This window comes from Pinus tabuliformis, chromosome 1_1, assembly GCF_031772625.1.
Source record: "Pinus tabuliformis cultivar Carrire ecotype Pingquan chromosome 1_1, CPIR1, whole genome shotgun sequence".
NCBI lineage: Eukaryota > Viridiplantae > Streptophyta > Pinopsida > Pinales > Pinaceae > Pinus > Pinus tabuliformis.
In genome coordinates this window covers 854,653,899-854,669,279 of record NC_142297.1, presented here as the reverse complement: position 1 = coordinate 854,669,279, position 15,381 = coordinate 854,653,899, and the positions used below count along the sequence as shown (strand labels likewise).

Genomic DNA, 15,381 nt, shown 5'->3' with positions numbered 1-15,381 from the left:
AATCTAGAGTTAAGATGGATGTAAACGAAAAGCATGCACCTTAGAAATTTGATCCCTTTGTAGGCTCAAAATAGTTCAGAAGATTTTAATTTGAGGGCTTATCTGATTCTTCAGGGCAAATGAAGTCCATACTGAGGAGAACATAATGCAAGTGTTTTTAAGTTATGTCACTGCTCATAGGTCCCGGAATGAGTCCTCCACCGTGCGGGAAAGGGGTAACAGGGACGGTGACCAACGGTGACAAATTACTGTGTAACAGATGCCCCCTAAAGCATGAGGCCCGAGAGAGAGAGAGGGGTGAAATGCTTTACAAGAACATATGTAGCCGCCGCGGAGAATCTGCATCGAGAGATACAACTGATAGCTTAAGTACATGATGTATGTGGTATGGTCGCAGCCATCCATAAGAGAGTACATCTGCCCCCCAGCGTTCCATGGATTACCAAACGATCCTGCAGAAGCGCCATATGGTTGTTGATAATTCTGCAAAGGATTCGCCTGCAGTTGTTGGTAATTCTGGTATGGGGCAAACAAAGGTTGCCCTTGAGGTTGTTGGTAACCATACGGTGGCGGGACCCCTGATTGAGTTTGAGAACCAGCCTGAGTTTGATAAAATGTTTGGGATTGAGCTCCAGCCTGCATTTGAAGACCAGATGGGTTTTGGGATCCCGCTTGGGGCCAAGGACCGGATTGAGCAGCGCCAGTAGGCTGTCCTGTAGGTTGGGCTATCTGGCCAGAAGGATAACCTTGCTGATACTGAGGTTGGCTTACCTGCCCGGAAGGTTGTACCTGCTGATACTGAGGTTGGCCTACCTGCTGGGATTGGATTTGTTGTTGTACAGCTGAAGGTTGTCCTAACAGACCAGATGGCTGAGTGGGCTGGGCAGTTGGTTGGCCTAATTGTGTTTGAGGCTGACCGGCTTGCCCAGAAGGTTGAGTATACTGGACAGTGGGCTGACCAAGTGGTTGAGCAGCTTGTCCAGAAGGTTGATTGTACTGGACAGTGGGCTGACCAAGGGGTTGGGCAGCTTGTCCAGATATTTGAGCATACTGGACATTGGGTTGATTTGGGTTAACAAATGATTGACCAGTTTGTCCAGTAGGAGAACCTTGCTGGATACCAGGTTGAGCTTGTTGAACAGAAGGTTGACCTGGATTACCAGTAGGTTGAGTATGAGAGGTGAAAAATGGGCCACCAGAGGCAAAAGGGTTTCCTTGAAAGGATTGTCCTTGTAGGTTTTGCTGAGGTGGTTTTTCGGGTTGCGCATACAATGCTTGGCCACCATGATAAAAGGTGGAACCCCAATCAATTGACAACGGGACTGAAATTTCAATAGCCGGTAGACCCGTCCAGGTCCCGAGAGGTGGTAGATACTGATCGTATTGGCCTTCAGGTGGGACATTCGATGTGGGATCAAAGACTCCGAATAAAGAGGCCGAAGGTCGACTAAAAATGGGAGTCGAAGAAGCCACAGATACCGTTGGAGGGGTTGTGACTGAGGTAACAGTTGTACTGCGACTTTGTGGAGTCAAAGGCTCCGTGTTGGAAAAAGTGAGTTGTGACCAGATAGAACCCGGGAAAGGAGACGACATAACATTGCTTATTGCTCTATAGCGAGGAGGTAGTCCCCCAGTAGCAGGAGTTCTACTAACAGGTGTAGATTCCGTTGCGGTGGGAATTTCGCCACCTGGCGCACCGGATTCGTCAGTTGTAGTAGGGGATGTGTCTTCCATGTCGGAAGGAAATGGTGGTGGTGGAACCCGAGGAGAAGTGTATTCCCAAAAAGGGATACCGTTTTCAGAAGGTTCCCAAACAGGGTTCCAATGAAACTGGTAAGTCTCGTCGCCTGGAGCACGAGAATTGAGCGGTTGTATACTTGGAACAATAGAAAGAGTTTCACTCACAACCGGTATCTTGGAAGACAAAATTGGTAATTCCGCCAGGATGGGACTTCACAAAACCCTAGGGAATCTAACGAGACAAAACCCTACTCAGACTAACGCAAACAAAATCTAACCGGGTAATATGTTATCGTGGCCAAATAAATTTTAAGACACTGAACTTGACATTTTCATGTTTTAAGAGTCGAGAAAAGGACAAAAAGATGACTCTAGTCTCCTTCGAATATTTAATGAGCACGAAATGACAAGACGCTCACTGGCACCTTTTCTTTTAAGGAGTCCGAAAAGGATCAAAAGTGACTACTCTGGAGAACTAGGCAAGAGGTTTACCAAACAATCCGTAAAACTGCTTATACACCTTGGCAATCAGATGAAAACCAAGGACTTCCCGTACGGCAGTCAATCTTCCCGAATGCTGTGTTCAGTGCATTACGGCTTGTAAGGCGGCAGACTCGGCTTCCTATGGATAAAAGGTTTTAAGCCTATAGGGGTCTCCCAATATATACTCGACGGTACGTGGGAGCACAATCCGTACTGGCACTTATCGTTTCACCGTGGAGGAATCACCCAACCACTCGACGATAAGCTACCAGGCTTTACGACGCCGGAACACGTCTCTAGCCTAGACCTCTAGAATTTTTGCGTTAAGTTCCAATGCGTTGTTAGGTTCATTGAGTTCATTTTACAATTTATCTTCAATTATGTTTCAGTTTTTAGGTCCTACCGTATGTGATCTCTCAAAAATTTCCTGCATGCAAACTATATGCCAAAATAAATCATTTCGTTCAATGAATGCTATCTACAGGAGAGTTGAGATCTTTACACAAACAAAATGATCACTAAGCAATCAACAAAGATCCTAATGCAACTAATAACAAGAAATGAAAATTTTTTCTTTTCTTTTTAAAAGTGACTAATTGCTAATAACAATGCAAAATGCTAACTAATGTAATGCAACAAGATCATTTGTTTTTCTTTCTTTGTAAAATGGCATAATGCATATAGACAAGTTTGAGAGATGATCACACAAGTAAACAAACAAATTCACTCAATGCAAGTAGAACCAAATCCGAAACACCAAGACAATCTGTCCAAAAGCTCGCAAAGACTCGAATGAACTATGTGATCTAAGCCCAAAACAAAGTGAAGTGAAAGCCAAACGCTCAACAAGTGGTTTGCTCAAAGCACGCAACAAAAGGTTTTATCAACCACTAGACAAGTGCAGAAAACAACCAAAGAGTTGACTGGACAAACCAAAAAACCAAAATTCCCACGGAAGGCTCGAAGTGCCAAGCCACTAGATGCTCTAGGGTTGGGATACAAGATCGATAGAAATAGGCAAACAACCGAAGGATAAAGGTAAAAAACCAGTCAAACCGAGTTCCTACACACTTCCAGAAGCTGCAAAGGATGTAAAAAGACAAAAATCTGAGTTCCCCATTGCTGCACTTTTCTCTTTACCTTGTCAATGATTCCGTTCCAAGTTTTAGCCTTCAAAGGGCCCAAGCTCATTGGCATGCCCAGATAGGAAAAGTGGGTCCATTCCAGCTTGCATGTGACACCAAATATGTTTGCAATGCTATGGATAACCTGATTTGAAGTGTTCCATTCATATATACAGCTTTTGAGCTGATTGACCAAGCCTCCAGAGTACCCCATAGATTGGTCAAGGAGTTTCTTGAATTGCCTTGCTATTATGTTGGAGGCTCCCCCAATTAATAAGGTATCATCAGCAAACTGTGAGTGATTAATGTTTTTTGCTCCATTCCCGAATTTGATACCAGTTATAAGGCCCACTCTCTGATTGTGGTCGAAAGCTTGATTGAAGGATTCTGCCATGAGGATGAAGAGGTAGGGAGAGAGGAGACAACCCTGTCTGAGACCTCGGGAAGATTGGAATGCTTCACCTGGCCTACCGTTGATCAGGGGGGAGATCCATGGCCTAGAGATACAAGCTACAATAATATTAATGAAGGGAGATTCGAAGCCCATCTTTTTTATGACAACAATAAGGAAGGAATGCCTTACTCTATCGAAGGCATTCGCCATATTGAGTTTTAGAACAAATCCTTTCTCTTTCCTGGATAAACTCGAGTGGATGGCTTCTTAGACAAGGAGAATGGAATCAGTGATATGTTTGTTGGGCAGGAAACCTCCTTGAATTTCAAAAATCATGGAGGGAAGGAGGGGTTTGAGTCTCGTAGCTAAGATTTTGGATAGAATTTTGTAGGAGGAATTGCAGAGGGAAATGGGTCGGAATCTGGAAAAGGAAGAGCACCGATTTTCCTTAGGTATGAGGGCAAGAAAGGTGGAATTGGTGAATCCTCCTATTTTCCCTTTTCTTTGTGCCCATCGAATCATCTTTGTCAGGTCCTTTTTTATCAGAGTCTAGAACTCCCTGAAAAAACAGATGGGGAATCCGTCAGGCCCAAGCGCCTTATCAAGGTGTAGACTCCAGATTGCTCTTTTAATTTCCTCTTCTTTAATTTCCTTGCTAAGGTTGTCGTTCATCTCCTTACTGACTCCTTTGGGCAGATGCTGGAGCAAGTCGGAATAGTCTTCTGCCCCTTTGATTTCAGTTAGGAGGTCCCTGTAGTGCTTGGAGGAAGCCTTCCTTATGGTTTCTTGAGTGCTGTGCCGATTTCCTTCGCTGTCCAGGATTGTGTTTACATCGTTCCTGAGCTTTTGAGCAGTCGCCTGTTTGTGGAAGTAGCCTGTATTTTTGTCTCCTCCTTGAAGCCATAATTGTCTAGATTTTAAATGCCACTTGGTTTCTTCCTCCCTATTAATGTGACTCAGTTGTGCGTATAATACACTTTCTTGCTCCTTATTTTGCTGCGATAATCCATGCTCTTCGATCCTTGACTGCACACCTTCTAATTCATTCTTGACTTTCTTTTTGATCTCCTCTGGCTCCTGATAATTATCTTTGGCCCAATCTTTTAAAATCTGCTTGGTTCTTTTTAATTTGGTTTCCCAAATAAAGCATGGCGAACTTTCCACATGCTGGCTCCAGGTCATCTAAACAATTTCTCTGGCTACAGGAATCTGATTCCAAAGAGGGTTGTATTTAAATGGAATAGGGCCAAGAGGACAGTGGGTTTCCAAAGTTAGAGTGATGGGGTAGTGATCAGAGGCAGAGGTATTGAGAAATAGTGTAACAATTAAAGATATTTCCACCAGAGATTCAACTTTCCATTCAAGTGATATATGATAATTCTAGACTCTAAATTCGAAGAATAGTGTAACAATTAAAGATATTTCCTCATCTCTAGCAACCAGGTATTTTCGTCTTCCCTTTTCTTATTTTCGCCATTAAATATGGGGGCCTTAATTTTTCTTAGCTTTGCTTTTCTGCTCTTCTTCTAACTTCTCTAAGTGTTGAAAAAATATGGATATTATCAGATTCGATAGTAAAATAATCCCTTTTACTTGTTTTCCTAGCTGAGTGATAGTGTTGATAAGAAACAATTTTGGAGTGACTTGACCTTCCGATACCTCTCATCATAAACCATGCACTTTGCTCATAAGCTAATCTGGACTCAGTTTTCTATGTCAATTCACTCTAAATTTTGTTTAAACTCTTAAATATTTGGTTTCTAATATGTTGTTTATCTTTTATCAGCTTCTCATTGTCATCTTTATAGTTGAGAAATTCCAATTTGAGATTTTTGATTGTTTCTTCCAAATCCCTACCCTTAGGTTGGTCCACTACATGATCATTAGTTTTTTTAACATCATTCATGCTTATGTTTGTAACCCTAACTACTTCCTCTTCACTCTAAGGTCCTTGGGCATATTTTTGACTCCTATATGTTACTAGGAAATTTTCCCTGAAAATTTACTTATAGTGTTTCCTAAATATTTTGTTCAAATTGATCATTGACTTAAGAATTCTAGATTTTCCAGGTTGTCCTCTTCGTCAATTTCTTTGTATTGACTATCTACTTGTGTTATTCCAATCCCCAGGCTAAAATATATGACCTTTGAAATATTGTAACCTATTATGACATTTTAACATGTGAAGACTCTTGTAGATTTTCTTCAAAATTTTCCAAAAATTTAACCTTCAATTCAAATTTTTGGGTAGGAAGTTATAATCATCCTGAAATTGTCATTCTAATTATTTGTTATATGCCCAATTCTTATTTGTGAGCTGTAACTTACGGTCTTTTTAAGTTTGCATAATTTTCGTCAAATTCTCCATACCGAGAAAATTCCAATTCTACCTACTTTCCTCAATGTTGTAACTATATTTCAAAATCTATAACTAATTTTCCTGTCAAAAGTACTTGTATTTTCTTGTACTTCCATATTTTTACCTATTCCTTGTGATTCTCACTCTTCTCTTTAGGATTTCCTTGGTTCCTTATTGGAAGTAAACAAGCTTTTTGGCCTCTTTCTCCAACTAGCCAACATGCTAACTTCTTTCTGACCCCACACACAATTTCATATATTTTCATATATTGTTTTATTTAAGATATATAAATATATATGTTTTTGTTTATATATTAATTGATTATATAAATATTATCCAATTATTAATCTATATATAAATATGAAAATCATTTAAATAACATATAAACTTAACACTTATGGACCAAAGTATATCCCCTCTATGTAAATATTCATAAATAATAAATAAATATGAAACCCAACCCTCAATAGCTCACAGTTCTAGTGACAACCCAAAAGGGTCATACATATAACATATTTATGTTTTTAAATAAATTACACGGAGCCCACCACTTCTCTTTTCATATTGCATGAACGCAAAACAACATATATATATATATATAACCCATCTTACAATATTTTAAATAAATTAATAAATGCGTTATTGTTGACCCCACATAACCTCAAGGGTCCCTTCGGTTTATCGACCATTGGTAGTTTAAAATATCAAACAGTGGTTATGTTGGTTGATCTTAGATCTGATAGCTCATATCAACCCTATACAATTTCTAAAATCGTCCTTGGACATCGAATTGTTGGTCCATTAACAAGCTCCTCACAATCTAATATTCCAGGTTCCAAACTCCCTTAGCATGGTTCCAACTCGACATTGACAGAAGGGTCCTAACATCCAACGGTGGATACATGTTGAAAATGGATGGTCAAGACACAATGCGGACCCCCGCTCCCTCACTAATGTCATAGGGGTTCGTAATCAATGTTCCAACTCAGGGTTCTTCACATTATATCTGACGACGTTTATGCAATTTGACATTGGTCATCCAATGGCCAATATCAAATACGACCGCCCCCCCTCTCCCGTTAACAGCATAGTGGGAGGTCCATACTGTATTCAGACAATGAAAAACTGCCATACATTGAACAAAGTCGGCGTGAGAGGGAGAGGTACAAGAGGGAGATGGAGGACTACAAAAAGAGGCTTAGAGTCGAGGCTCATGGTGAAGTCAATATTGGTTCGGATACTGTTGATGTTGTTGGGCAGGAAAATGAAGGACCTGACGTTAACACATTCTATCAGGATGGAAGTCATGATTATCATGTATCATTGGACACAGATGCAGATATGAATTCTTTCCATATGCATCAGCAACAAGAAGCTGATGTTCCAGTTGCAGAGCCTCAAATATATTCTTACACTTGAAATTCTAATTCCCTGGTGAATTTTTACGCTCACATTCTTAGGACATTTGTCGAAGACTTAGCAGGAAACCTGTATTTCCTTAATTTTCATCAAACTTTGTCCAATCAAGCCTAAAACCCATCAATTTTTAACCAACAATTCCAGGTCGGGGGCTGTTATACATCTGTATTGGCCTTAGCAATACCAAGAAATGAAATCACAACAAGGTTCCACTGAATTACAGGAGGAATAGACTAATTGGGATCTCTAGTTAGCTGATTCTGTGAGATTATATGCTACAGGTGTGCAGTATCCAAACCAAAATGAACCTTCAGAGGCCAAGATTTTCTGTGGAGTATACCTGCTTCCAGGGTTTATCAATCATCCCTGCATTCCATCTGCATCGAGATTCTGCATTGGGAAATACAATAGCTTGTTTATGTTATTATTTCCACAAACCCCAAAAATCAGATTTATCCCCCTCAAGCCCCCTAAGAAGAAGAAACAAAAAACTTGAACTACCTGCTACCAACTCAAACTATTAGTTGCTTCTAGTCTCCTTTATTATTAAATGTGTTTGTATTTTAACCTTCAACACAAACCCGAGACAGTAGTATGCCTAGCAAGGGGGAAATAAAAAGTAAACTGATCGCTTGCTTTATGTTTATGTGTTGGAAAGAAGGGGCTAGTAGTAATATAGCCCACCACTGCTACACTTAGATTTCATTATATTTCCATATGCAGCAAAGCAAAAAATTCTATAAGCAATGGACCACCCTTACAACAGAATTGGTTCCTTGCCCGGATGAAAGGTTTATAAAAAAGGTTGTGACTGGACTTCGACTTCCTAGCTAGATAAATAGAAGAGCCTCTGGTATAGACCCCTACAGGGGAGAGACATTTTAATCAAGAGAAGTATTCTGGCTGAGTGCTGCTGTCGCGCAAATCCACACTCTTTAAGCCCAGCTACCTCCTTGATGGCTATGAGAAGATTCCTTTAAAATACCTCACCCAATCAATAAGAACAATGCCTTAAATTGGATCTATGGGTGAAACAGAGGAGTTAACTATTTGTTGTCCTACTGGCTGACTTTTAGTCATCAATCCTTTTGACCTATTTTGGTGTTTCGTGGACACTGACAGAAGTTTCAATTTCAATCTCTAAACTTGGCACAAATTATAACTGTGTTCTTGGAAATTTCGGAAGGGTTTTGCATTTCGGGCCTGGGAGTCCTCAAACCTCAATGGGTGTCAATCCATTATGTGGTTTCTAGATTACGAGGCATAGGCCTGTGACACTTAAAAAAATATACTAATTCTCTATTGTGTCCTTGTTGCCTACTTGTTTTGTATAGGAAACAGCTATATGAGTGTGCTACACCATATCATTCAGAAAGCCAAACCCACAAAAATATTCAGGAGGCTTTCCTCGTTACCATGCTTCTTCCTTGACATAGGTTTAGGTTTTTGTTTCTGTATACAGGAAGAAGGAACATGACCAGATTTATCTCTTTTGGATTTGATGCTACAATCTAAATCTTCCAGTCGATATCTAGAATTTTAATTTCTTTCCATTGGTAAGGACAGATTTTTCACTTGGAAGAATAGATCTAACATCGCTTCAACATCTTATAGTTTAAAGCAAGATGGATAATCAGTGAGGATGAGGATGGAAAGTTGGATCACTGGGAGGCTGTAGCTGATGCCCTAAATCTTTTTGACTGTTTGAAATTGTCAGGAGAAAAAGTGAGGGAGGAAATACCCACTGTTGCTCAGTTTCAAATCAAAATTTGTTATTCAATTAAAGCAGAAAACAAAGAAATTCTAGACCACAATACAAAATCAAGCCCGTAGTGATTCCAAATCCTGTCTCATTACAATATTTTCTTAAGGAAATCACGAAAATGAACATTGAATATTTATGGAGTGGAAAATCCAGAATTTATCAATTTTAATTTTCTCTTTTGGGGCAATCTTCAAATTTGATAGCATGTCACTTTTTCCACAAAAGGTGAAAATTAGAAAGTGACCATCCTAGTCAGTTGTTGGACAATTTAGACAGATTTGTGGCAGCACCAAGGACTCCTAAGATTTACTACATGCTAGTAGAGCTGTAAAATAAACATACTTGTAAAATGGCCTTGTATCCTAGTCTAGACCTTCATATAGCAAATGGGTCCCTCCAAAAATCATGACCACCATCTTCTAGATTACGGCAATTGCTCTAATCTGGTTTATTAATGCTATTTTATGTAACTTTCTTTCAGCTGGGAGCACCATGTGCATAATGAACCAGGCATGATGCCTCATTTTAAAGGGAACTCTTGCATCCAAAATAGCTTGCATTCTTTAGTGTCATTTATGTTTGTCATCATTTAGTTTCATCATTGACGTCATCCCAACAATTCCCAAACATAGAATCTCCAACCCTACTGCAGATTGGAACAACACAAAAGTTTTGAAAACTCAGCAATCCCCTTACTACTATATGCTATCACAAGACTTGACTCTGACTGAAGAAATTAATGAGTCTTTATGCCACCTAATGGTGTGAAGAAAACCATCCTTCAAAATCTTCTATTCTGCAACAAAAACTAAACCACAGAAAATTTAAATAAAAAAGAACCATCACCAACCTGAAAAAGAAGTGGTTGGTTCAAGTCCATAGAGAACGCTTTGAAAACCATTGGTAACTCCAATGTTATCACATTGCATAAAAATTTCACCAAAGATATATGAGCTTAGAGAAAATTAGTAGCAATAAAATATAGAATGTCATGTATGATAATCATAACCTGAAGAAAATAGTTACTCGCACCAAAATGAGCCAGAAATTATTTTTTCCACAATTGCTTATATAATGTGTGGTGTGGTAATTTCTCACCCGTATTGCATAGAAGTAACTAGAAATATGAGACATGTTATGCAAATTTATGAATTTATAACAATTTGTTTTAAAAAAGATATAAAGTTGTGCATGCATTTCTCTCAGTGAAGAAAGGCCTTCAAACAAACACAAAGAGGCAGTGGATAATTTCTGAAGAAAAAAAAAAGATAATGAACAAATCCATTCACAACAAAAGATGAAGATATAAACTAATAACAACCTATTCTATATAATGAAAATAATGGGGTTATAGAGGAAAAGAATGCAAAGATTAAGTATAGTTCTTTTTTGCGGTTAGGAATTACTTTTTGGAAACCACTTTGCTCTTCTACTAATAGCTAGACAACCCTACTCAGATGAGCTCTTTTCCAAGGCAGATCTCAAAACTCCTAGTGATTAGGATTTCAAGGAGGAGGTAGCATATTTCCAACTCCTTTTTGTGGAATCTACAAAGCAAGGAAGGAAGGTGCACTCAAATCATGAGCACTTCGTGAGGAAGTTAGAAGAGTTCCTGGAAATAATGATCAAAACCCCCACTCTCCAAAGAAAAGCCCTTTTGGCTATAGAGAAAAGCTTAGTTGGAAAGTTAATGGGGCAATGGCCAAGTTACAAGGACCCTGATATCTAGATGATCGAGTATTGAATCCCTTTTATGAAGGGCTTGGTAATTGTGTTTCTTTACAAAAGACGATATGGATTTCTTATTTCAGATTAAGAAGAGCACATGGCCTGATCTTCAAAAGTAGTCCCTACTTCCTAAGCTCTCAAGGGCTACATTTGAATCATTGGATGTTGAAATTAATCATAGAAGAATCTCCCTATGACTAAGTTGGACAAAACACATAAACATCTAAAAGTTTCCGAAATGGGGATGCCTGGAAACATGAACCCCCAAAATGGGTATATATAGGCACAATATATTAAAAAAAACAAACACATAGATGTGTAGTTTTTACTAAATAACACATTGTCTTGCAAGAAAGTAAGAGTGATACACATGAATGACATTTTAGGAGACCTGTGTCTATGTTGACCCTCATAGATGATTAAATGATGCAAAATCCCGTAGCTTTGTAACCTTTATAGCTGCCCCATATTTGTAGATCTTGCTGGAAGTAAGAGGATGGATAAACCTGAAGTTACTGGAGATTGTTTGAAGGAGGCGCAATACATAAACAAGTCCCTTTCATCTCGAGGGGATTTTATTGCAGCATCGGAACATACAAATCCACAAGCCATTTCAAAATAGAAAATTGATTCAATTGCTTCAGGTTCCATTAGGGGGAAAGGAAAAGCCTTTGATGTTTGGGCACATAAGTCCTGAACCAGATTCATATGAGGAGTCAATAAGCACCCTTAAAATTGTCGAATGGGTGTCCCTTTTTGAACTAGGTACTTCTCGCTTGAATAAAAAGAGTGGAGAACTTCGTGAACTTAAAAGACAGATGGACAGTTTGAAGAAGACATTGGCAAGGAAAGGAAGTTGTCAATATAATAAGCTTACCACAGACAAAAATGCAAGAAAAGTGCCTGGGAGTTTTGTCAATATTACGAACCAGAGAACTTAAAAAAAATGAATTTTTTAGTGAAGCTTGAGGTGCAGAACATGTTTTCCATCCTTCCTGGGCTCAACTTCACTCAAACCATCCATATTCATTATGCATGTTATCTCCATGAAAGAGAAGATTTAGTTGCATGCCTGGATGGGGATGATCTGATACTTCATGAAACAGTTTCCACTGTGGTTTCCTCCAATCTTGGTTCTCTGGGATTTTTCACTGCACATCATTTTATAGGTTTTCGAAGAGATTTGGAGTCCATTATTCATGGAAATATTACAACAGATGGAGTTTACGTAACACTCAAAATGCGACTAGGTAATGGGATATTCCACAATGGGAAAGCTATACCAGGAAACGTGTTTGATGTCCTTAATAAAGTTGGGGATGATCGTGTTTCCAATCATTACCTTTGTAAGAATGAATGTTATGAGCACAACGACCTTATAACTAAAGTGCAAGTTGATGGAATCATAGTAGCCACCCCTACTAGAATCACAACCTATTCTACATTAGCTGGAAGCTCCATAGTGCGTCCTAATGTCCCACGCATTCTTTTTACTGCAATATGTTTCCACTCACTATCATTTCATCCTATGATAATTCCAAATTCAACTCAGCTTGAATCGAATATTTCTGGTGCTGCTCAAAGTAATTCATGGGTATTGTTTGAAGGTAAGAGATGGAAACAACTCTCAAGAGGCGACCTTATCCCTGTTTACATGAGCAAGCAACCTCTTCCAACTATAAATGAATGCGATCAAAGTAGTAAATGTTTTCAGGAAAGTCAGATTTGTGCTGCATATGATGATGATGATGTGCCCAGTCTTTCTAAACTGCACAGCGTTCCAGCACAAGCTGGGAGGCTATCTGCATGCGTATCAACTAATAGGACTAAAAAAAGCGATCAAACCTATATCAACTAAGCAAATTGCAAATACTTAGAGCCAGGATGAACAAATTCTGTGTAAAAGTATTTTTCATTAACAGAAAAAGAGAGTATATTAAAAACACATGGCAAAAACTGTTTAAAAAAAGTGCACAGGTAATCAAAATTACAATCAGAAGTGGAAAAAACCTGTATTTTGCATGAACTCGGGAAAAATCTGAACCAAAAACCTGTGCTGCTTTTGAAGATTTGTTCTTCTGAAAATCAGACAGAATCCTGTATGTAAATCTCTCAGTGCTTTTAAGGAATCGAAATTTGTAAATCTCAGTGCTTTTAAGGAATCGTTGGGTGCATTAATGAAAATAAATTTAACAGCTGCATATTTATTAATTCATTACATCTCATGCAGCCCGCCCGAACTGTCTCATGCACTGTCTCATGCAGCCCGCCCGAACTGTCTCATGCACTGTCTCATGCAACCAGCCCGAACTGTCTCATGACATCAGATTAGATTTTTAAGGAATCTTTGGGTGCATTAATGAAAATAAATTTAACAATGAGAACTGTATATTTATTAATTCATTACAGCCCGAACGGTCTCATGCAGCCAGCCCGAACTGTCTCATGACATCAGATTAGATATCAGATGGAGTGGTAATCAACACTTAGTTTACTAACTACTTTCACCTAGTTTACTAACTATTTTCGCCAAGTAGCTTATATTTACTGACAAAAATGCTTTCAAATAACTACTTTCACCTAGTTTACTAACTAGTTTCACCAGGTAGCTCATATTCACTGACAAGTTTTCAAATTTTAATAATATATGTATATTTTTTATATATGGAAAAAATTGTATTGGACCAAATTATAAGTAAAAGTTCAATATGCATGTAAGGAAAAATCTATTTTTTATTGTTTATTTTTTATGTTAAATAATATATTTAGTAATTATTAAAAGAAAAAAAATAGATTTTTCAATTTTTTTTATTTATGTTAAATAATAAATTTAGTGATTATTAAAAAAAAAAGGAAAAAAGATTTTTCCTTATTTCAAATAAGTAATTACTTCAAACACACAATTTAGTAATTATTAAAAAAATTAAAACTAGAGATTTTTTTTTAATACAAATAAAGAATTTAGGAATTTGTTAATTATTTTTTATCTCTATTTTTCTAGCAATATATACTTGTCTCGTATAAAACCTCATGCAATAAGTTTGGTAACACCCTTGAAATAGTATTTACTGTCGTTTATTAAATATTTTGTATTTCCACTTTTCAACTTCAGTGACAAAGAAATAATAAATTTAGTTAACAATGAGTAAAATCCATCAAAAGTGTTGCCTAAAGTCATAGTAATTTGATCTATTACAGATGATGAAACTATTAGTGAAATGAAAGATTTCAATATGTGACATAGTAATCAAGATAATTTATAAGAATTCTTACCTATAACTATTCATGTGATACATAACTTTGGTTCCATTACAAGAGATATTGAATAATTAGGCCATGTTCATTTTAGCAATGATATAAACAATAATGTTCATTTTAGCTTACCTATTCAATTAATTTGGCTATTATATCCACTATCGACCACTTGGGAAATATCACATTAGTTTAAAACTTGCTTACTCGGTCTTCACATAACCAAACAATGGGTCATCAATTAACACAATTACCTTTCCATCATCTACCTTATCCATCTGCCAGATCACTAAGCTGCTATCCCCCCAAGACACTTAATGCTCTATACATACTTACTATCTCGATACTCAACACCTAACATATAGACGAGCTTGTAGATTGAAGCCCTAATGTCTCAATACTCGATATCTTGAAAGGCCAATGGTCGGGCTATCAAGCGATCAGGCCCTCAGAAGAGGCTAAAGAGTGTCATTGATACTAATTACCTTTCCATCATCTACCTTATCCATCTGCCAGATCACTAAGCTGCTATCCCCCCAGGACACTTAATGCTCTATACATACTTACTATCTCGATACTCGACACCTAACATACAGAGGAGCTTGTAGATTGAAGCCCTAATGTCTCAATACTCGATATCTTGAAAGGCCAATGGTCGGGCTATCAAGCGATCAGGCCCTCAAAAGAGGCTAAAGAGTGTCATTGATACTGATTAGCTGATATATTAACATCCAAAAGCCCAACATCCATGTCATCGCTATATGGTTACCACCTATACATCACCTCGGTGCCTAATCAACCTTCCATTGCCATGTCAACATGCCACATCACTTACCACATTGGTATGTCATGTCATCTAGACCCACATTGGTGCCACATCATAATGAAACGTTAGCATGTCAAATCAACTGCCACACAATTGACTGTTGTATCCCCAGATCCACGTCCACTCACCACATCATTACTCTATTGATACCAAGGTTTCTTGTTGGTGACTAGTGTCCTACTTACTAATGTCTACTACCCAGTATTGTGCCATTTTGATAGGTTGATGTACCAACAACTAATACATTGCATTAGTGTTGGTTGACCTCAAGGTGTCCTTAACACAGTTAGC

General features: G+C 38.1%; 1 pseudogene; it reads left to right on the top strand.

Annotated features, from left to right (window-relative positions):
• The first annotated feature begins 11,958 nt into the window (after nt 1–11,958).
• Nucleotides 11,959–12,870, top strand: LOC149216964 (NAD kinase 2, chloroplastic pseudogene; annotated as a pseudogene).
• The last annotated feature ends 2,511 nt before the right edge of the window (nt 12,871–15,381 follow it).